The sequence below is a fragment of the Aethalodelphis obliquidens genome, unplaced genomic scaffold (genome assembly GCF_003676395.1).
Source record: "Aethalodelphis obliquidens isolate GAN/ISIS:26980383/991018 unplaced genomic scaffold, ASM367639v1 scaffold6, whole genome shotgun sequence".
Lineage (NCBI taxonomy): Eukaryota > Metazoa > Chordata > Mammalia > Artiodactyla > Delphinidae > Aethalodelphis > Aethalodelphis obliquidens.
The window spans coordinates 29,062,038-29,087,185 of NW_020837950.1; positions in this window are offsets into that span (position 1 = coordinate 29,062,038).

The following is a 25,148-nucleotide window of genomic DNA, read 5'->3' on the forward strand; positions in this document are numbered from 1 at the left end:
TTCCGTGTTATTTGGGAAAGAGGGGGCAGGGACCCCTCACAACATCTGCAGACTCCTTCTGCTAATTTCAAAAAGGTTGACTGTTCTCATACAGGGTCACAACATCATGCTAAAATTACAAAGAAATTTGCTGTCATCTAACATAAACTCAAAATAAATATTTTCAAATCCCAAGGCTAAATATTATATATTTTAGATAAAAATCAAATCTGATTAAGAGAGGCAATTCATAACCACTATTGGAAAAATATAGTTCAAAGTGTATACCTGCCTGATGGTCAAAAAGCCATTTACTCGTGCAAAATAGTCACATTAATGTCTTAGACCAAGAGTTAGCAAACTTTTTCTGTTAAGAACCAGAGAGTACTTTAGGTCTTGAAGGCCAATAGGCAAAATCAGGGATATTATGAAGACACTTAACATAATAAAGAAAGCAAACAAATTTCCACAACTGTTTTGCTGGTGTAATTAAAAATGTAACAATTGATTACAAATTTTTGTAATACAGATCTACTAATGAGAATTATGGAATTCTTTTGGGAGGGATAACATTCATTTAATTGGGGTCTAAAATAAGTGTTTTCTATCAGCAAATCACTTGCTAAGTTTATTATATAAAAATCGGTTTTAGCTCACTGGTGATATAAAAAAGGGTGGCAGGTCCAGTTTGGCCTTAGTCCAAAGAGGTGGTTGTTCAATGGAGGAGGTCATAGTTTCCTCAAGGGTTATGTTAGAATTCAGAGGGAAGTTGTAAAGATAAGAGCTCTGAGCTCCAAAGTGACTGCTCTGTGACAAGCAGTAAATGTCTTTCTCTGTATTATCTATGCTCTACTTCTTGAGCTCTGAAATGCAACTCCGCAAAAGCATTTAAAGAAAATTTAAATTCATTTCATTTTAATGTAAAATAAATTAGTATAAGATATGCTGCATATCCATTTCTTGCAGGTGCTTATCTGTTGAACCAGATGGTCCTCATGTATAAAATGGAGATAACAATAAGTAACATTTATTAAGTATTTACTATGTGCAGGCATTATTCCAAGTGTTTTACTTCATTTCCTCATTTAATCCTCCTGGAAAACTGTATCATCTTAGAGATGAGGAAGTTAAGGGACAAAATGGTTGAGTAATTTGCTCATGTTACCTTAGGGATGAGGAAAATGAAGCCAAGAAAGGTTAAGTAACCTGTCCAAGGTCATTCAGCTAGAAAAGGGTAGAGCTAGGATTTTAACCCCAGCAGCCAGGGTCCAAAGCTCTAGGCCTCTCACTAATTCATGAATCATAGGAAATTCATGTTAATGAAATGCAAACTATGAATCTGAAAGAACTATATACACTGTAAAATAATGTATTATTGTTCTTATTCGCATTATGGCTATTATTTTTAATGGAAGATGGTAAATGCAAAAACAACATACAAACATTTAGTAGAGAATCACTGGGGTGAATATAATCTGACTTGAGCCAACCCTTTTTATCTCCTTCTTTTCATATTAATAGGATTATTTCATTTCTCTTTCATGACTTGGGCTACACTCTCCTTAGTTACATAAGACAAAAGGAATATTTTTCCCACCAAAACAACATGGAAATTCTACAGCAGATGAGACATGAATGATAAACAAGTCTGTGTAAATTTAGGAAAAACCATAATACAAGAAGAATCTTTAAGTATAAACAAATAAGTTTATTCAATAAATACAACGTTGTGTCTGAAAACCCAGAAACGTTACTTTAGTACTTTCTGGCTACTTGTATCTTGTTGTGTAAGAAATATCAACTCAGGGACTCGCCTGGTGGCGCAGTGGTTGAGAACCTGCCTGCCAATGCAGGGGACACGGGTTCGAGCCCTGGTCCGGCAAGATCCCACATGCCACGGAGCAACTAAGCCCATGTGCCACAACTACTGAGCCCACATGCCACAACTACTGAAGCCTGCGCACCTAGAGCCCGTGCTCCGCAAAAAGAGAAGCCACTGCAATGAGAAGCCCGTACGCCTCCACAAAGAGTAGTCCCCCGCTCACCGCAACTAGAGAAAGCCAGTGCAGTAACAAAGACCCAATGCAGCCAAAAATAAATAAATAAATTTATATATACAAAAAAGAAATATCAACTCATAAAGCTGTGTGCTGTTCATTGTGATTATGAGATAACACAACAGAAAAATATCTCCATGTATGGTTTCCCAATGTAATGAAAAATTATGAAAAATAAAATGTGAATCATAATGCTGTTCAAAATAGTATATAAAAATAACTTCTAAAAACTTGTTCATGCATTCTAAGTTGCTTTATTTTGTGATTAAAGTAGGCACTATAGCTTTAAATCTATTCAAGATCATAGCTATAACTCTGTGTGCGCATGTGTGCATGCATGAGTACACAAAAATATATGTGTATATATTTCACTTATATATTCTTCTTCCTTGGCGTCTTTGGCAGGATCTTATTAATTTTCATTTTTCTTCCTTAACCTATCATATGTCGAAAATAAGAGATTATATATTACCCTACTTCAAAGAAGTTGTGAAGATTAAATAAGTTAATACATAAAAGCACTTAGAGACTTCCAGTTCTGGAACAAGATACTATAGGCTAATGTATACCCACTCCTTCCTCTAAGTACAACTAAATGCCCTGGAAATAATTCAACAGACGATGATAAAAGGATTTAAAGAGGTGGAAAGAAAAAGGTGGACTGGCAAGGGGACTCAGGACCTGAGGAATGACAACACTGTGAGTTTCCTAGGTTTTCCTTCTATCTCACATGGTGCCGAGAAAGGGCAAGTCCAAGACCTGGCTTCCCGAGGGGAAGCCCCAGCACCTGCTCCATAGCTAGGGCACCAGCTGGCTGAACCCTACCTGAAGCAGCAGCTTCAAAGCCCCCAAAGCCCAACCCACCACTGCTGCACAAAGGCACCCTAGCAGATAAGCTGACGCACAGCTTATCTCGAGGCAGTGTCATTGGAGCCCAGCTTTTCCTGCCCTCCACACAGTGGCATAAGAAACCCAGGCCCAGCATCTTCTGGCTCTCATCCACCCCCTGGCAGAAGATGAGCCAAGATATTACTTCAGCACCAGTAGGAATTGAGCAGGAGACCCAGCAGCACCAGGATAGCAAAACAGGCCAGAATTGCATTGCAAATCTTACGAAAACTAAACTGTCATTAGAGCTAAAACCCACAGAAGTAGGCCAGAAACTATATGCTAAATCTGAACAGGGTGACTACAAGCTAAAATAGAGGATTTAAATAGCATCAAGAGTCTCCTAACAAACAAAATGTCCAGGATACAATAGGAAACTCACTCATCATACCAAAACCCAGGAAAACCACAGTTTGAATGAGAAAGGCAATCAGTTGATATCAATCAGATGGCAGAGGAGGACATCAAGACATCCCAGATGAAAGAATACTAAGAGAGTTTGTCTTGCCAGTTGACCTACCCTAACCGAATAGCTAAAGGAAGTTCTCTAAGACAAAAGGAAATGATGAAAGAAGGAAACTTGTAACATCGGGAAGGAAGAAAAAACAAAGGAGGGAGAAAAATATGGATAAAGACAATACATTTTCCTTCTCTTGTGCTTTCTAAATCCTGTTTGATTGTAGAAGCAAAATCACAGCACTGTGTTATGTGATTTTCAATGTATGTAGATGAAATATTGAAGACAATTCTATTATAAATAAGTGAGAGAATTACCATTTCCACATTATAAGATTATTTGACTTAGCTCAGAAAAAAATGTGTATTGGGCCTTTTAAACTGCTTGATACTGATCTAGATGCCAGAGAAATAAAGATAGAAAAGACATAAATCTTTCTGTTGGGGAGCTTGTTGGCTAGCAGGTAGATGATGTAAAAATAAGATTAACAATCACTCTGATGCATGTGATGATAAATATATATATATATATATATATATATATATAGAGAGAGAGAGAGAGAGAGAGAGAGAGAGAGAGAGAGAGAGAGAGCGAGAGAGAGCAGTGTAACAAAAGCTAGAAGGATAATGCTGTCCTATGATACCAGGAAAAACCCAAGGAAGACAGGACAAAAACTAGAGTTTGAAGAAATGAAAGGAGCTTTCTTGGTGCACAATTTGAATGATTACAGATGTGAACGCACAAAAAACATGATCCAAATGCTTTAGTCTATAAGAAAATATATTATCTCACATCACAATAAACCCAGAGGCAGAATGGCCCCAGAGTTTATAGACTGGGTAGTGTATGTATGTGTTAACAGAAGGCTGAAAAACTCTTACAGAAAACCCATGATAATAATGTTTATATCTCATTCATGCTTCATGTCTATACTAGGTCTGTTGGGCTCCATTTCATGTCATCGGCACTGTTTTTCCACATCATCTTCATTCCAAGAACCAGACTCACTGAGCATCCTGTCCTTAAAACATTTGTGATCACCATAGGAGAGGAAAGACAATAGGAAGATTCACCCTTTGGCTTTTGCATGATATACACATGACATACATAACTTCTCACCTTTTCTTGGCCACATAAAGTCACATGACTATATATATATATATATATATATATGCACACAAAATAAATGTACATATGATGTACATATGTATATATAAAGATATATTTAAAAATCTTTATACATACATGAGTAAAATTATATATGTGTATATACATATATTTTATAAGGTATTTACTATAAGGAATTGGCTTATACAATTATGGAAGCTGCCACATCCCAAGATCTGCAGTCAGCAAGCTGAATACCCAGGAGATCTGATGGTATAAATTCCAATCTGAAGGTCAGAAGAGTCAAGATCAAGGACGAACAAATGTTTCAGTTCAAGTCTGAAGGCAGGTAAAAACAAACAAAGAAACAATGTTCCAACTCAAAGCGGTCAGGCAGGAGGAATTCCCACTTGTGCAGGGGAGGGTAAGCCTTTTTATTCTATTCAGGCCTTCAGCTGATTGGGTAAGGCCCATTCACATTAGGGAGGACAGTCTGCTTTACTCAGTCTATCAATTTACATGCTAACCTCACTTAAAAACACCCTCACAGAAACACCCAGAATAATGCTTGATCAAATATCTGGGCAGCTCATGTCCCAGTTAAATTGACACATGGAATTAATTCTCACACTCTCCAAAGTATTTACACTTGCTGGATTCAGGGTGTGCTTGGGCATCAGAATTTTTTAAGACTCCCACATGATTAAGGTGCAGAGTTTAAGAACCACTATGCAAGAGGGTGATGTGCCTTATAGGAGACTGGGGAGTGTAGGATTAACCCTCTCTACTCAGGTAAGTAATGTGGAAAAGTATTCACAGTGTTTAAAAACCTTAAAAATAAAAAAATACCCATAAAACTCCACGTTAATCACATACGAGATGGATTCATAAATTGAAACCTGCTTAATTGGCAATTAAAAGCTGTAGGACAATGTTGTCTTTCTGTATTTTCAGAATTAAGTTCCAGCTGTTTTGAGAAAGCAAGCAGAAGATTGAGAGAAACTGCCAAGTACCCTGGGGAGAAGCTGGGAGTAAAGAGCCACATTAACTTCTGTTATTCTAAAGTCATTGTACCACAAGCAGTGACTGTTAATACTGGAAGTGGAATAAAAGATACCAAATTCAGAACTTCACCTGCTTTTCACAGGGAAAAGCATTGTACTTTTCTGGGTCTGAACTTCATCGCAGGACCAACAAATTTCAAAAACAAATTTGAGACAATATGCATGATTCATAAGGTTTCCTCACCAGTTTAACCATTAAATGTTTAACTATTTAATTTGGAGAAGACTTCATTTTCATTAAAGAAGCCCGTGTGTTTAATGTCACTATAGCCATCGGGAAAGTCTACCTTATAATGTAGTAAACAACTCCCATCTCTCTATGACTCATAACAACACAAGTTATTTCTCACTCATGCACCTGACTGTTGGGTATTGGCTGTGAGCTTTGTTTCATGGTTTACCCTCTCCGGACTCAGGTTGACGGAGCAGCTACTATCTCAAACATTGCTGGTCATCACATCCCACTTCCAGGGTAACCCACTGACCTGATTTGGTCACATGCTCTACTCAACAACAAATGGGACAGGATGTATAATCCTCTACATGCCCAGGAGACTGCAAGCTGGACATATATGGTGAACAGCATTACGGACTATCACTTTCTGCCCTTCGGGTCACCAAAATATTCAACTCACTCTACTTCTCACAGGCAAAATATACTCAGTCCATCCCAGAGAAGTCAACCCCAAAGTCCCATTTTGCCATGATATCAAATTCAAAGCCTAGGCTCCTTGGGAATGATGCAGGAGATTCCACATCAAATCTGAGTGTGATTTCTCTTGCTCTGGACACTCACGAATAAAAAGATAAGTTACATTTCCATGCTCTCCAAATATACAATAGTAGAACACGGACAGAGTAACTGTATTAAACACTTCCCTTTGGAAAGAAGAATAGAAAATCCATGGCAGACACTAATCTGATATACAACTATTCTGAAATCTTACCAGGCAGAGGTGGTGAGGACCTTCTACTTTAGAAAGCGAGTATGGGATGGAAATGTTCCTGGATTAGACCCTGATTTTGCTTCCCACCAGAGAAGTCTCAAGCCCATTACTTTTCTCCGTGATCTTTGGCTGTGCCCTATTTGTCCCACCTGTGGTGGGCATTCGTTAGGAATATGTTTTCCTTATGTTCTGAGTGGCTTTCTCCCTCTGCTGCATGCCTACCAAAGGAAGGGAACCAAGGGTAATTTTAAGTCTCTTACAGTCTCAGATATTTATAATTTGGGTTTATATTTTCTCTGTACAATTTTCTTAATCATGTTCTAGGGCTTTTAATCTATTTGGTTCAGTTGGCAGTATTTGGTGATAGCTGCCCACACTTCTTTTCCAGATAGGCTTTTTAGATTAGTGGTAATTTTTTGAAAAATTTTGCTCTGCTGAGGCAGTAGTAACTGAAATTGCCAACAAATTTTGTAAAGCAATATTTAAATTCAGAAACAAACTATGGATTTTTTTAACATATCATGTTCAAACAATATAAGGGGGTCCATAGGTAAATTATCAAATCATAGAAAATATTTATAATATTTTGATTTTATGTATTGAATTGTTATCATATCTATTATCTTTTCACCATCTTTTTAAAGTGATATTTAGATCCATCTAAATGGATCTGTAATACAGATCCATCTGTATTACATATTTTGTTCTTTCAAATTTTTTAAAGTTGCATGTTATAGGCAAACCAAAAAGAGCGGTATTTTTTCAATTTTATCAAATTTCTATTCTATCAGGACTATAATTTAATTGCTGTAGTTTAAGGGTACAAACTTTCAATGAGTAGTAAATACATCATAAAGATCTAATGCACACGGGCTTCCCTGGTGGCGCAGTGATTGAGAGTCCGCCTGCCGATGCAGGGGACACAGGTTCGTGCCCTGGTCCGGGAGGATCCCACGTGCCGCGGAGCGGCTGGGCCCATGAGCCACGGCCACTGAGCCTGCGCAACCGGAGCCTGTGCTCCGCAACGGAAGAGGCCACAACAGTGAGAGGGCTGCGTACTGCAAAAAAAAAAAAAAAAAAATCTAATGCACAGTATAATGAATATAGACAACAATACTGTAATTACATAGTGGGATAAATATTGCTACAAATGCAATCATATTACAATATGTAAATGTATCAATGTAACACATTGTACACCTTAAATTTATACAGCTTATATGTCAAATTTATTCAATAAAAATATGACTATATTTTAATCTTAAAGTGACAAGAAATACAAATCAACAATACAAAGATTTTTAAAAAGTCTAATTATGAAGTGGCATAGGATTTGAATAAACATTTCTCCTAAGAAGCTCTACTAATTGCCAATAAGCACATGAAAAGATGCTCAACATCATTAGTCATTAAGGAAATGCAAATCTAAACCACTAGGTCATACCACTCGGCACACACTAAGATGGCTATAATCAAAAAGACAGATAATAGCAAGTGTTAACAAGGATATGGAGAAATTAGAACCCTCATGTATTGTTTGTGGGGATGTAAAATGGTGCCACTAATTTAAAAACTAGTTTGGCAGTTCCCCAGAAAGTTAAAATAGAGTTATCATGACTCAGTAATCCACTCCTAGGTGTATATCCAAGACCACTGAAAACATATGCCCACACAAAAACATGTACACAAGTGTTCATAATAGCATTACTTATAATAGCTGAAACATGGAAACAACCCAAATGTCCATCAACTGTTAAATGGCTAAATAAAATGTGGTACATCTATACATGTGAATATTATTGGGTCATAAAAAGGAATGAAATTCTGATATATGCTACAAGGTGGATGTAACTTGAAAACATTATGTTTAGTGAAGGAAGACAGACATAAAAGGCCATATTTCTATTTATATGAGATATCCAGAAAAGATATATACACAGAGGCAGAAAGTAGATTAGTGTTTTTCAGGAGTGGAGAAAAGTTGCTTTTGGGCAGGGGAGAAAGGAGAAATGACTAGTGGCTGGTGACTAGTGACCAGCGATTAGTAAGGGGTTTCTTTGCAGAATATGGAAATGTCCTGGAATTAGATGGTGGTCATGGTTACACAACTCTGAATATACTAAAAACTACTGAATTGTTCACTTTAAAAAGGTGAATATTACTGTATGTGAATTATATCAATAAATTTGTGATTAAAAAATATGACAAAATTAGATTATGGTGATGGTTGCACAACTCTGTGAATATACTAAAAACCATTGAACTGATCACTTTAAATGGGTGAATTTTATGGTATGTGAAATTATCTCAATAAGTCTGCAAAAAAAAGACCAGGAAACAGTTTCTGTAGAAATTGGTGATTATTGCAATATTCTTTCTCCTTTATAGGCTTAAAACATTTTTGTTTCCTTATTCTAAACTCTTATATTTTGTTGCAATGTCATTTTTGCTGCATATTTCATGTGTAGTTTCTATTGATTTAAAAACACATATAAACAGTTTTTTTTTTATATAAGCAGTTTTTAATATGTATTTTTTTAACTTTTAAAAAGTGTCACAGCCAAATTTAGATTTTTTTTTTTTTGGTACACTTCTGTTAACCTTTTTACTAACAAGCAACAGTTCGTAGTATATAACTTAATAGCACATATTCACTATTAATTTAACTCTTCACCTAAGGTCACGTTTCACTCTTTAAGAGTCTTCTGTTAGTTTATCTCTAGTCTTCTAAAACATCTCATATCTTGCCTAATCAAATCCAATTGCTTTAATAATATTTAGTTAACATTATCATCATGTTTCCATGTGTATTTATGAGGTCAATATTTTATATTTGTTTTATCAAGTTATTTGTTCCATCTTTGGACAGATAAAAAAACTGTATGTAATCTCTAAATTTTTCTAAGGAATGTCATTGCTATTAGTAAGTCATGGCCATGTCTCCTAGCAACAAAATCTAACTATATACTGTACATGTTCCTGGGTTTTTGGCCCAGATTCTAATTTGTATACATTTTAAATTATTAATTATGCTAACACTGTTATCATAGCTATAGAAAATCTTTTAAACCAATGCTGAAAATTGTTTCTTAGTTCTTAAGTCAGAATGCATACTTGATACATTAGGTGTAAAACCAATGAATTCAACTCTATTATTTTCTTTTGGGAATTCAAAAATAATTATAATAAATACTAGTTGTTCAACATAACCTTTGTCCTTGCTACAATCAAATTGAATTAAATAGTATTTACTTTTTATTTATTTATAATTTCTTATTTTATTACTCATTAAACTAGTAATCTAATATTTATTTCTCCATCCCAGATAGTAAAACTCATTATTTTTAATTTTAACTCTATTTTACATGATCAGTTTTGCTTGCAAGAAATTTGGAAATAATTTCTAATAAACTGAGCTTTTTCCTTTCCTTTCTGTAAGTATTGTTCTTTTTGTGCCATAAAAAGCATTCTATGCTCAGCTAATATTAAACATGTGATATTATTATTTTCTATACTGGCAGTAATATGTTGGCATTTACTTACCTTTGTTGAATATTATTTATTTATATTTACTCAGACTTTTGAATACTAGTAATTGCATTTTTGAATTATTTTTATTTTTTCAATTGGAAAGTGGTGTTTTGCATTTCTCTAATAAGAAACTTGTGTATCCAGTTATGGATATCTTCATTAGTCAAGGCTGGACTTGAAGATTAGTTGGGAAACATATAAATATAGTAGCAATTCTTTGCCGTTGATTTAGAATACAAATGCCAATGTCTACAATTTTTCTCCATTTAAAATAATTTTTATGTAAAATTAAACACTAAATGTTCATCCGTGTGTATCCAGTAAAATTATATAATCATTGATTTGAGTGAGATTGTGTTTTACTAAAAACACTCTCATGCTGTCAGAAGGATGTGACAGCCATTTTCTAGGATCATAATCTGAAAAACACAGTAATTTTTGTCTTTTTCTTTCAATTTGCCTATTTTATAAATGTAGTTTTCTTCATCCTTTAATAGGGAGACCATTAAAGAGTGTACTTGTTTCTTCTGAGCTGTGAATTTGATGTGGATAATTCTCTTTTTCATTCTCATTGTTTTGGGCTGATATTTACCTTTTCAGTTATTAAAGAAAATGAGGTTGCTGGGATTTCATCTGACCTGTTGTTTATTTTTATGTTTTAACTGGTAAATCTTCATTAAATAAAGAAAATATAGTGCCTTACTTGTAAATTTTACACAGAGCATATTAAAGAAAAGTACGCTCACTTCCATTGTTTCTAGATTTTAAAAATTTTAAGCAAACAGCTCTTTTGAAGATTTTCCATTTCTTTCCTGATCTGCACTTTTCTGTTATCTATTCCTATCATAATCTCAAATTGTACATTCTAAAGGACTAAAAATCACACATCACTTGTTATTCAAAATGCACAAAATGTTACATTTCATCCAAAAGCATAACTAAAAGAAAATGAAAAATATTGAAAGTTACAATTGTTTTCAAGAAGTTACTTTTCTAAAACATTCAAACTTATATATTAAGTTAAAAAGAAAGATACACTATTTTTCTACAAATATGATATACATTTTAAAATAAAAATTTTAAGTCAAAATTATTTAAAGCAAAATTAAATGTAATTCTAGCATCAGTGCCCATCTGGTGGCCAGCATAAAAATATCAGTACCATGTTTTCCATGTTAGGTATGTATGTTTGTATATAACAGTACCCAAACATACATACATAATACATCTCTCTCTATATATATATAAATCTGTATTTTTAAATTAATATGAAATTTTTAATATTGGGAAGTGTTACGCTATGAGCAACTCAGACATATATACTTATGCATGGTTTATTCACTGTTATCCTTTATGCCCCTATACCAATATATAGATTTGTACTAGAATTGTATATCTGGTATTTTTTGTAGCATCTTTTGTAGTACATTAGTTGCATAAATCTCTGAATGGAGATTTCAGGAAATTCCAAACTTATGGTGCTATTTGCTATGTATAGTGACATTGGTTTATTGCTTCTTTGCATCTGTTCTTCTTGCACCCTTCGTAAATATACTCAGATATTCATTTGGTTGTTTCTTCCCCTATGCAGTGTACAGGAGTAGAGAAAAGATGACTATTATCCCCAGCAATAAGTACAGTCTTTACCTCCTATAAATCATCATCTTCTAATTCTATGGTCTCACAACCATTCAGAATTAATTTCAGACTCATGCCTAGAATGGTAGGATAAAAGTATTCTCTCTCTCACTAGCCATAAACAGCTGAGATCTAATTACCTACGTAACTCCTAACAAAGCTGACAGTCCTACAAACTCCAGTGTCACCCTCCTTAAAATGAAGCTGACACTCCATCTTGGATGGCAGATAGGAAAGACAAAATAAAAATGAGTCACTGTTTGCATCACCACTTCCTAATGGCCAAGCAAAGGAGCAGGTACATGAACCAACCACGGCTCAACAGATGTGCTCTTCTTGGAATTTTAAACTTGATTGGAGTGACACAAAGAGTAAAAATGGTTGGTGTTCATCCACCTGGGGAACAGTACCTACAGAGACTATCTTTTGGTTCCTCCTACATAGACCCCTGGATCCATTCTCTTTCCTTTACAAGCCTGATTCTTCAGGTCTTCCTTTGCTCCTTTGAGCTATGCTGTATCTTTGCAATAAATTGATCTTTGGCTTAAGTTAGTCAGAGTCTTTCAAGTTTAGATTATTGTTTAGCAAATATCCTCTTTATTTTCCCTTCCACTTGGGCACAATATATTTCCTCATTGTATTGATATTGAGCTTGGCTATGTGGCTTGCTTTGGCCAATGGAACTAAGCCTTGTCAAGGCCACTATAGGTCAGCCAGTGCTCTGCTGATCTATAGTTGTGTGAGCATGGATGAATAATGGTTGTTTTAAGCTACAAATTTTGGGATGATTTGATAAAATTTATTATTGTAGTAATATATGACTGTTACAGCTTGTTACTTGCAAATATCTGACGTTACTTTCTTTTGCAAAACCAACATTGCAGAGGGATGAAGGAAAAGTAAAGTTAAAAGTCTCACTGGCAGATTCAGCTCCAGCTCCTTCTGTGAGACAGGCCTATATCCAAATCATACTTTCTGTGTGACCAAGACAGCTAGCTAAAATCCAGTAAATCAGTTATCTGGTACTTCTTCTTGAGCAATAGCTTCATATAACATCTCTCTCAAGAAGTATTGTTACTATAACATGAAAAAGTAATAGGGATGTAAGAGTAATGCCACTCTTAGAGAGTTCTTCACTAAAAGCACATTTAGACCTGTCTCTTTAAGTAGAACATGATACTCTACGGTACCTTTAAAATAGTCAACTTGGCAAAAGCAGCTAGAAAAAAACTTCAAAAATGTTTTTAAAACATGTTTATAGAAGCATTTGGAGCAGGTAATCAGATGCTGTTTTTACCACTACACGCTTAGTGGATTGATAGTTAAGCTATTTGCAGTGTTTAGATATTTCCCAACCTCTAAACTATTAAAATTTCAAACCAAAGCAGTAGTCCATATTTAAGGAATGAAGTTTGGTGATTTATTAAAGATATCTATAGATTTGCATAGATAGAGCAATGCTAGGGCTGTCCAAGAGGAAATTCATCCCTCCACCTGATATTTACTCCATCACTGTTACCAAGATTATACCCTATAACTTTAGACAGAGTGTAGCATTTTATGATCTTCTACTGGAATAAGTTAACAATATTCCACTTCCACTTCTTGTTTATGAACTATAAGGGAAATGTATTATAATAACTCTATTATTCCATTTGAGGAGGTACTAAAAGGCATGGGTAAAGCAATTCAATTAATAATTGTTTGTGTTTGGCTTTAGAATTCATGTAGTTGGACAAACGTGTTCAGGAACGGATACGGATGTGGGCTCTCAACACTGCTGTTTCAGTCCATATGTATTGAAGGCAGCAGTTCTGAGTAACCAGAGATGATTCAATAAATGTTTATTAACTCACAATGCCATATTTCTCTACTTATGTGTTTACCACAGTTGAAGAATCAAAGTATAAAATTAGATCTGATAGTCTCTCCCAGAGCTTCCCATGCAAAGCGGATCATTTCTGAACTCAGAGGTGGGTTCAGAGTGGCCTTCAAATGGTTCTCTGTGTCCAGTAGGTCCAAAGAAGATGCTCACTGCTGGCTATTTTCATATATTCCTGTCATGACTGTTCTCAATTTTTTAACGATTGCAGTACCCTAAGTAGGACTTAAGTGTTAGTTTCCTGTTGCTGTTGTAACAAGTCACCATAAACTTGGTCACTTAAAAGAACACAGATTATTATCTTATGATTCTGGAGGTCAGAAGTCCTACAACCAAATTGTAGGTGGGGCTGCATTTTTTCTGCAGGCTCTAGGAGAATATTTCCTTGACTTTTCTGGCTTCTAGAAGCCACTTGAATTCAGTGGCTTGTGATTTCTCCAAGCAAGCAGTGTAGCAGCGGCTTCAAATCTCTCGCTGACTTTTTTTCTCATTGTCACATCTCCTTCTCTGACTTTAGTTCTCCTTCCTCCTTTTTCCACTTATAAGGTTTTTGTGGTTACACTGGACACACCCAGATAATCCAGGATAATAACTCCATATCAAAACCCTTATTTTAATCACATTTGCAAAGTCCCTTTTGACATGGAAGGTACGACGGTCACATGTTCTGATGATTAGGATGTGTACATCTTTGGGGGGACATTATTCTGTCTATCATAAGGAACAAGACTCCAAGGATTATAAAATCCCATTATATTCCAACTGTTAACTGAGAAAAAAATTTTTGGAGAGGAAATACTTGTCTCTGCAGAAAACTTGCTGCTAGCAACACATAAATAGCTTATTATTTACTTGAGAGAAAATAATTGAAATAGTATACATAATTCCTATATTATTAATAATATGCTCTAAATTTAAAAATTCCCACTGTTTTAACCACTACTTATCTTGATAATATGTTGCAGGATTTTTCGAGTAGTATCCAGTGTGAGGTAGCATATTACCAAGAAAAAGTCAAGTTACAAGGAATTTATGGGAGAATCTACATTAGTGACAAAAAATATGAATAATTTATATTTAAATTTCAGTGCATACAATTCTGAAGGTTTAGTTATTGGAAAAGTATGATCCCCAAACATAAATATGTGTTGCTATATACTATAGAACTGGTTCAACGTTTGCAACAAAACTGATATTGATAAAGCCAAATCAATATAAATTTTTGCAAGAACAGCTGAGGAAAACCACCACCAAATCCAGTAACACTATGGTGCACTGATAGAAAAGCATCTTTTCTGAATGTTTTAGAAATATTCTATCAATGTAAACATGAAATAGAAGCTCAAGCATTTCCTGGAGCCAGATTTCTTAGTAAAATGCTCAATTAGAGTATTTCAGTATTTAGCTCTTTCAGTATTTCAGTAATTAGCTCTTTGAAATGAGCTAATTCTAATACAAGACTCCAAAATACATTGACACTTAATAACTCACTCAGTAGATTACTAGTAAGTAGCCCTTAGTTGTATGTAAATCAGGACAGTTCTGAAATATGTTCCATTCACACTTTGAAAGCCCAGAATTTTTTGCCTTTTTCAGAACAGGCTCATGAGGATTCTTGTGCCTTCCAGGGTTGTTATTTTAAGAATCCTTACTCTAGATATCACCCTTCTCTTCTGGAATCCCCTTCCTACTCCCATCAAACATCCTACATTTTGCTAATTCCTTCTCATCCATAAGAAAGCAGCCTCAGGCACTGTTAGGTTATTAGGTGTATATTTCCACATGATCTCAGAGCACCTTATTCAGTTTCCTCTCTTAGTATTCGCATATTGTGAGTTTATTGGAACCTGTGTTATTCATCTTTGTAACCCAGTATATCTCATAGTACACCAGAACATGGTCAAAGTGTGGCAAACATTTAAAGAAGGAAAGGTGTTAAGAAAGGATTATAATAGTTTTAATAGACAACCTTTGTAGAAGATGTACTAGATGCTAAGCATTCTTCCAAGTATACTTTACATATACCTTACAATCAAAATACAAAAACAGTTTATCTTTGCAACAATATAATGAGGTGTGTTCTACTTAAAAGTTAAGGAAATTGAGGCACAGAGAGATTAAGTAATTTGTTCAAGGCCATTTAGAAGTGAAACAAAAAAAGAAGGCAATAAAATAAGGGAGGCAGGAAAAGGGGAAGGGAAAGGGAGATTTCAGCAATATTTTGATCCCACTGGAACCTTCATTGGTTCTATGAGCTGTTCACTGTTTTTCGCCTTCCTCATGCCATCATCTTTCTTGTTACTTACACTGAGTTCAGGAATATGATTTAATCACTCACTCACAACTTTCTCATTGTATCCTACTTGCTAAGCAAGGTCCAACATTGATCAAATACAGTACTTTGCTTATTGCACATCTGTATCTGTAGTTGGAGAAAAAAAGTGAACATAGCTGAAGATGGCTAAGGAAAAAACAACAAAAAACCCTGTGTTTACTGACACATCACTTTGAATTCATGATCACTCTCTTCAAGTGACCCTATACATGCCCTTACTCTAGTCTCTCATGCTTCTAGATGATTCTTTCACAGCTTCTATTCTCTCTTCAACCCCCAACAATTCTTCCCCATTTCTCACTCTAAGATGACAATCTTGTTCCAATCACACTGAAAAAATAACAGCACTCAGAGAGAACTGCCACACAACCCTCAAAACACATCCACCCAACTTCCAGCACTATGTATATAATCTGCCTTCCCTGTTTTCACTATGAAAGAGCTACTTTCAAGTAAAACCAAACCCTCCACTTATACTCCAGATACCATCTCCTCTCACCTGCTCAAGAATAATGCTCCAGTAATCCCTCTCTCTTCCCAGCATTGTCAATTTTTTCCCTTTTACCACCAGCGTACAAACAGGTGGTAATTTCTCTCATCTAAACAAACAAAAAAGACTAAAAAAAATCGATTTGACCTCACATTGCCTTCTAGCTGTACCCCGTTAAAGCAAATCTCCTTAAAAGTTTAGTCCATGCTTACTGCACTAAGTTCCTCTCCCCCATTTTCTCTTGAACACGCTTCAGTTAGGCTTTTGGCCCACAACTCTCCCAGTCAAGGCCACCTATGACCACTAACTGGCAAATCCAGTGGTGAATTCTCTGTCCTCATTTTAGCTAAACTTTCAGCAGTGTTGTATTGGTCAGAGCTGATCCTGTCTCCCTGGTAGAAACATTATTTCCAGAGACCATTGCTCTCCTAGTTTTCCTTTTGTTCTCTTGGCAGTTCAACCTCAGGATGCTTTGCTGTATTTCCTTACACCCCTGACCTCTAAACCAGTGGTCTTCAAACTTTTTTATTCGTGCATCTCCTGGACCATTCCTTTTTTTATTTGACGTCTAAATATTTTCATCTTAAGTTTACAGAGTTGCAAAAGTTATGTGCCCACATATTTTAAATAGGGCCATTTTGCATAGAACTATGACACCACGCTTACAAATGTAGTCAGTGAAATAATAATACTATAGCAATTTGATATACACCTTTATCTATTTTAAAGCACATGAACATGGCTTTCTTAAGCAGTAGGAAATTATACACCATTCTCTTTTCTCCTCAGACTATTATTTCCATTGCAGTCCCATCACAAAATTTTATCCTAGTGTAATTTTAAGCCATTTTATTGTGAATTACACCTTTAGAAGAATTCACAAAATGAAGATGTACAGCTCAATAATTTATCACAATGCAGACTCATGTAACCACCATCCACGAGATAAATAGAGCATTTACACAACGTAGAAGCACCCCCCCTTCCCAATCATGACTTTTTCCTCCCTCTCCGATATAATCACTTGCATTTCTTAATGCTTTGTATGGAGCTTTCTCTTTTATTAGCTCATGTATGTGTCAGTGAATATTACCCTGCTCCACATCTATTCCTCTTTTTCATTGTTGCATGTGTGCTCCCTGAGGAACACAGTTCAGATAGATGGAGATAAGAGAGGTCTCATTATAAAAATATCACTTAGTTCTTCAACTACCTTTCAAACTCTGTGCTCCCAAATTAAATGATCCATCGTCACAAATTACTTTTAATAATATTTTAGGTAATATTTGTATTAGAGCCCCTCCAATTTCATGGCAATAGAAAAACTGGAAACAACCTGACGTGTATAAAAATGTGTTGTCAGTCATTAGAGTCCAATTAGACACTAATACGTTCAAATTTGTCCCCATTTGGAGTCCAAAGGTATTAACACCTGGGGCAATGCAACATAGGAAGATTCATAATCTGTGAAAAGTATATCATACGTAAAGAGCATAAAGGTAAAAAATATATATATATTTTGGCCATGCTGTGTGGCTTGCGGGATCTTAGTTCCCTGACCAGGGATTGAACCTGGGCCATAGCAGTGAAAGCGCCGAGTCCTAACCACTGGATTGCCAGGGAACTCCCAGGGTAAAATATTTTGAAAAGAAAGATGGGAAATAAAAACATACAGGTTACTCAACTGAAGCATCTCAGGTCAATCAATTCTAGTCATGATTACTTATCTCAATGTTGAGGGCAAGGAAAATGATTTCCCCCAAAGTATCCCAGCCTGAATATTCCTTTGAAAACCTTATGTGTATTCCCAGGATACACATAATCCAGTTAGAAATCCCCAATTTACACATTAGAATTTTCAGGATTTTTTCCTTGGATCATTTCTCTTTCTTATATACTCACGTATTCAATCTCATGGTATGACTTTAAATATCTCACACACACACACACACACACACACACACACACACACACAGACACACACACACACACTGTGCTCTCCCAAATCTATATCTACAGCCCAGACATCTCCTATAACCTCACATGGATATCCACAACTTGATATTTGATATCTCCATTTGGATGTCTACTTCACATCTCAAAATGGGTACTTCCAAACCTGAAATTCTGATGCCCATCCCCCCCAAACCCTGCCCTCCTTTAGTCTTGCCTCTCTTAGTAAATCGAAAATTCATCCTTCAAGTTACTCAGACTAAATATGTCTTGCTGTTCTTGCTTCTGATTCTTTGTATTTGTTTCGTGGGTATAGAACATTCTTCCCCCAGAGGCCTCCATGCCCTGTTTCTTCACTTCTTTCCAGCCTTTGCTCAAATATCACCATATTTCTGATGCTTTCTCTAATCATTCTCAATACTACAAGCCTCGTCTCACCTACCTACTGCACACTCTCTCCCTTCCTGGCTTTATTTTTCTCTAGAGTGCTTATCATCTGACCTCCTATAAATTTTACTTAATTGTTTATTGTATATCTCTTCCCACTAGAATGTAAGATTCATGACTGCTGGACCTCTGTGGGTTTGTTTTTTTTTTCATTTTATTCTGTATTCCTAAAACCTAGAAGAGTGCCTTGAATATGGTAGCCACTTAATAACTATTTACTGAGTTGAAGAATGAATAAATTAATCATGGGGTAGAAGTCAACAAAATAACTCAAGCTCTCTGCCACAAGCTTATGGGATGATTTGAAGGTCAAGCCAAGCATGATGCTGATGAAAAGAATATGAGTAGTGAAACAGAAACGGAACTTATCTTACAAGAACTACCTGTCAAAAAGAAAGACTGGTATATAGCAGCATTGAAAGAAATGAACGTCTAATCCATTTGAGTTACTACTGACTGAGAAAATGTAAATATTCATTGAACAGTGGCAGCAGAATTTTCACAGCTGACTACTTCCAAGGGAACCACAGTGGGTCCACAATACTGAAGGTGTAAATTCTTACACAATGACTTTTAAAACTCCCATCATTTTTAATAACATCTCATATATGAGCAATCAAATCAGAAAAAGTTCACTGGTAGCAATGTTGAAAAATAAATGTCTCTCTCTCTATTTGTTTTTCAAATTTCATGATCAATTCTGGTTTACTGAATATGATCAACAATGCAAAGTTTTGTAGGAAAAAAAGGAGTACTGGAGATGAAATATCAATCCTTCTATCGGAAAAAGAACTGGCATCATAAATTTATTCTGAATGTGGAAATTAGACTGTCTGAACTTTTAGAGTAAAAGCCCTTTCAGATAAATTACCTTATTGCATTGCAAACTTTTGCTTCATTCCTCATGTCAACTAAGTTGGCATTTGAATATTTGATCAGTAAGAGAACTTGGTACATTTTGGAATCAAGCATTTTCTTCAACTTATGTAGTTTCTTGGTGCAGGGTTTGAAGCACTGGAATTTTTCTTTGTGTGTGTTTGGATCATTGTGACAACCTTCTTTTATCGTTTCAGTGGTGCATTACAGGGCTTTGACTTAAAGTCTGAATTCTCCTCCCATCAGGATACAGGCATAAAATCAATGTGTAAATGGTGACTCACTCCCATTAGTGGGGCAGGATTTCATAATTTTACAAAGATTTCCCTAGAAAATCACTCATGCTTTATTGTGTATATATCCAATTGCTATGAAATTGGCACAGCACATCCATCCCTCCCCCTGGCTGCCTGGTACTGTATATCTGAATTCTGGAAGTGCTCCATGCTGTTAAACATGAAAGTAATTTGTAGCATGTTCTTCATGCTACTACCTATCTAAAAGGTTAATAAGTAGATTCACCTACTTAAAACTGATTATCACAGTGATCTGCATGCAATGGGTCCTCAAAACACATTGGTTCACTTTCTGTAAATATGGGAGCTAGACATTTATTAACATTTTCAGAAAGCAGAATTTCCTAATTTTTTGTTTAAGGTCAGAATTTCAGATTCTATGCAGACAGATAGAGTAGATAATTTTAGTGCCATGATCCATTTATGGACGAAGTCAATCCTATATATTAGGAGGAATGATTTTTTGCAGCACCAAAAAAAAAAATCATTGAAAACATTATTGTATAATATCTCTCAAAGTTTTCTGCTGAAAAATTTACTCTTGCAAAATATGTTCTCACCTCTATTTAAAGGTAGGTATTCTGAGGATCTAACTTAGAAAATCTACAGTTTTCTTCTTCACATAAAGATTCTTTTTGGAAAATAACATTATAAATGAAGTGAGATATAAATAATACTTGCTTAAAATTGTGTTTACTAAGCCAAAATGGCTTTGGTAAATTATGTTTAATTTAAGCTTAGGGAAAACTTACATAATATCCATGAAATTGGTTTAACTTTTTTTGTTGAGATTTGCTTATCTCGATTATGAAAAAATTTAAAAATAACTCTTCCACCTATCATTAAACAAATAAATCTCTGCCACTACTGACCATTCAAACAAGAGAAATAGTTCGTTTGATAATCACCTTTTCAATTGAGGTCTTGTTACTTTTTAAGAGTTCCCTGGAAATTACTGTTTTTTTGTATCTTCACGGTCCTACTTTTAATTAGCACAACCTATTTCAACAAATTGGATGAAAATTCATCTAGCCTTTTTGTAGGTGTGTATGCACTAGCAGTATCAAATATAAAACAAAACAATTTTTTCAAATGTATAGATATCTATCTTTACTTTAAAATATTTTTATTAATTAATTGGTTAGTTAAAAAACTACTGTCATACTGAGATATTCATTGGGTTGAATTCTCCTAGAATTTAAATTAATTTTTGAAATTAAGCATCAAGGGCTTCCCTGGTGGCGCAGTGGTTGAGAGTCCACCTGCCGATGCAGGGGACATGGGTTCGTGCCCTGGTCCGGGAAGATCCCACATGCCACGGAGCGGGTGGGCCCGTGAGCCATGGCCACTGAGCCTGCGCGTCCGGAGCCTGTGCTCCTCAATGGGAGAGACCACAACGGTGAGAGGTCTGCATACCACAAAAAAAAAAAAAAAAAAGCATCAAATTCTCATCCTAGCAATATAGTAAGTGAAATGTTTTAAATTCTCCTCCAAATACAAAACACTTAACGATACACTGTTTAAAGAAGAAACACTTAAAGATGCATGGATAATCTATTAAGAAAGTAATGGAAAATCTGGAAAGGAGGGAAGGATATAGCATAAGAAAACAAAAGCAAACTAAAAACTGGTCCAATAATCCAGATCAGTGAGTATTTGAGTGTTGAAACAAGCAGGATTTCTAAAACCTCAGTAAAAGAGTTATTTGGCTGGGATTGATGGGAAGGCATTCTTCAAAGATGAAAAACTGACAACTGAAGTGTCTCTGGGTTGGCAGGGTAGTAGTATCCCTTGAGACTCTCCCTCGAGACATCCCTCTCTAACCAGTTTAAGGGTCATATCTCCACTACCCAAGATGAGAACTGAATTTAAAGAGCTTTGGGTTTCATTCATGGGGAAATGCATCTCTAAGCGTGTACTCAAGAAATTATCACATACAATGTTCCTCAGAAGTGAGTTTAAGACATAAACACAAAACACATAAGCACATAAGGAAATAAGATACCATGAATGAGAGTCAACAGAAACAATAAAAGGCACAATCAGATTCAGAAAAACCTATGCTGTTAGAATTATTATATACAGAATTCATTGAATGGGTTAAAAAATCTGATGGAGCTGAAATTAAGATGAATGTGAAGAATTACTCAGAGAAGATCAAGGAGGCAAAAAGAAGAACTATTAAAAAGAGCTTTAGGGATTTGAACTATAGAGCTACACATTCTAAGAAATGACTGATCAGATTTTCAGAAAGTGAAAATAAACAGAATAGTAATAAAAATAATACTTATTATATTATAAATGACATGTTATAAATACATTTATTATAGCGCAGGGAGTATTCTAACCCTATCAGGTGGGTATTAATCATTGTCATCATCATCATCATATAATTATTATTATTAATACTTTTTATAGGTAAGGAAAGTGAGGCAGAAATTGACTAAATAACTGCACCAAGATACCATAACTGTTAAGTGGCAGAGCCAAGAGTCAAATTTAGGCAGTCTAGCAGCAGAGACTGTGCTTTTAATTATTAACATTTAAAAGACAATGAGTACAGACCAGTCCCTCCCATCAGGAAACTTCCACAAGCCTCTTAGATAGCCTCATCCACCAGAGGGCAGACAGCAGAAGCAAGAAGAACTACAGTCCTGCAGCCTGTGGAACAAAATCCACATTCACAGAAAGATAGACAAGATGAAAGGGCAGAGGGCTATGTACCAGATGAAGGAACAAGATAAAATCCCAGAAAAACAACTAAATGAAGTGGAGATAGGCAACCTTCCAGAAAAAGAATTCAGAATAATGATAGTGAAGATGATCCAGGACGTCAGAAAAAGAATGGAGGCAAAGATAGAGAAGATGCAAGAAATGTTTAACAAACACCTAGAAGAATTAAAGAACAAACAAACAAGGATGAAAAATACAATAACTGAAATGAAAAACACACTAGAAGGAATCAATAACAGAATAACTGAAGCAGAAGAACGGATAAGTGACCTGGAAGACAGAATGGTGGAATTCACTGCCACAGAACAGAATAAAGAAAAAAGAATGAAAAGAAATGAAGACAGCGTAAGAGACCTCTGGGACAACATTAAATGCAACAACATTCACATTATAGGTGTCCCAGAAGGAGAAGAAAGAGAGAAAGGACCCGAGAAAAAATTTGAAGAGATTATAATTGAGAACTTCCCTAACATGGGACAGGAAATAGTCACCCAAGTCCAGGAAGTGCAGAGAGTCCCATACAGGATAAACCCAAGGAGAAACACGCTGAGACACATAATAGTCAAATTGGCAAAAATTAAAGACAAAGAAAAATTATTAAAAGCAGCAAGGGAAAAATGACAAATAACATACAAGGGAACTCCCATAAGGTTAACAGCTGATTTCTCAGCAGAAACTCTACAAGCCAGAAGGGAGTGGCATGACATATTTAAAGTGATGAAAGGGAAGAACCTACAACCAAGATTACTCTACCTGGCAAGGATCTCATTCAGATTCGATGGAGAAATCAAAAGCTTTGCAGACAATCAAAAGCTAAGAGAATTCAGCACCAGCAAACCAGCTCTACAACAAATGCTAAAGGAACTTCTCTAGGCAGGAAATGCAAGAGAAGGAAAAGAACAAGAACAAACCCAAAACAATTAAGAAAATAGTACTAGGAACATACATATCGATAACTACCTTAAATGTAAAATGGATTAAATGCTCCCACCAAGAGACGTATACTGGCTGAATGGATACAAAAACAGCACCAGTATATATGCTGTCTACAAGAGACCCACTTCAGACTTAGGGACACACACAGACAAAGTGAGGGGATGGAAAAAGATATTCCATGCAAATGGAAATCCAAAGAAAGCTGGAATAGCAATTCTCATATCAGACAAAATAAACTTTAAAATAAAGACTATTACAAGAGACAAAGAAGGACACTATATAATGACCAAGGGATCAAACCAAGAAGAAGGTATAACAATTGTAAATATTTATGCACCCAACATAGGAGCACCTCAATACATAAGGCAACTGCTAACAGCTATAGAAGAGGAAATTGACAGTAACACAATAATAGTGGGAGACTTTAACACCTACTTACACCAATGGACAGATCATCCAAACAGAAAATTAATAAGGAAACACAAGCTTTAAATGACACAATAGACCATATAGATTTAATTGATATTTATAAGACAGTCCATCCAAAAACAGCAGATGACACTTTCTTCTCAAGTGTGTATGGAACATTCTCCAGGATAGGTCACATCTTGGGTCGCAAATCAAGCCTCAGTAAATTTAAGAAAATTGAAATCATATCAAGCATCTTTTCTGACCACAACACTATGAGATTAGAAATCAATTACAGGGAGAAAAACATAAAAACACAAACACATGGAAGCTAAACAATACGTTATTAAATAACAAAGAGATCACTGAAGAAATCAAAGAGGAAATTAAAAAATACCTAGAGACAAATGACAATGCAAACATGAGGATCCAAAACCTATGGGATGCAGCAAAAGCAGTTCTAAGAGGGAAGTTTATAGCAATACAAGTCTACCTCAAGAAACAAGAAAAATCTCAAATAAATAATCTAACCTTACACTAAAGGAACTAGAGAAAGAAGAACAAACAAAACCCAAAGTTAGCAGAAGGAAAGAAATCATAAAGATCAGAGCAGAAATAAATGAAATAGAAACAAAACAATAGCAAAGATCAAAAAAACTAAAAGCTGGTTCTTTGAGAAGATAAACAAAATTGATAAACCATTAGCCAGATTCATCAAGCAAAAGAGAGAGAGGATTCACATCAGTAAAATTAGAAATGAAAAAGGAGAAGTTACAACAGATACAGCAGAAATACAAAGCATTCTAAGAGACTACTACAAGCAACTCTATGCCAAAAAAATGGACAACCTGGAAGAAATGGACAAATTCTTAGAAAGTTATAACCTTCCAAGACTGAACCAGGAAGAAATAAAAAATATGAACAGACCAATCACAAGTAATGAAATTGAAACTGTAATTAAAAATCTTCCAACAAACACAAGTCCAGGACCAGATGGCTTCACAGGCGAATTCTATCAAACATTTAGAGAAGAGCTAACACTCATCCTTCTCAAATTCTTCCAAAAAATTGCGGAGGAAAGAACAGTCCCAATGTCATGCTATGAGGCCACCATCACCCTGATA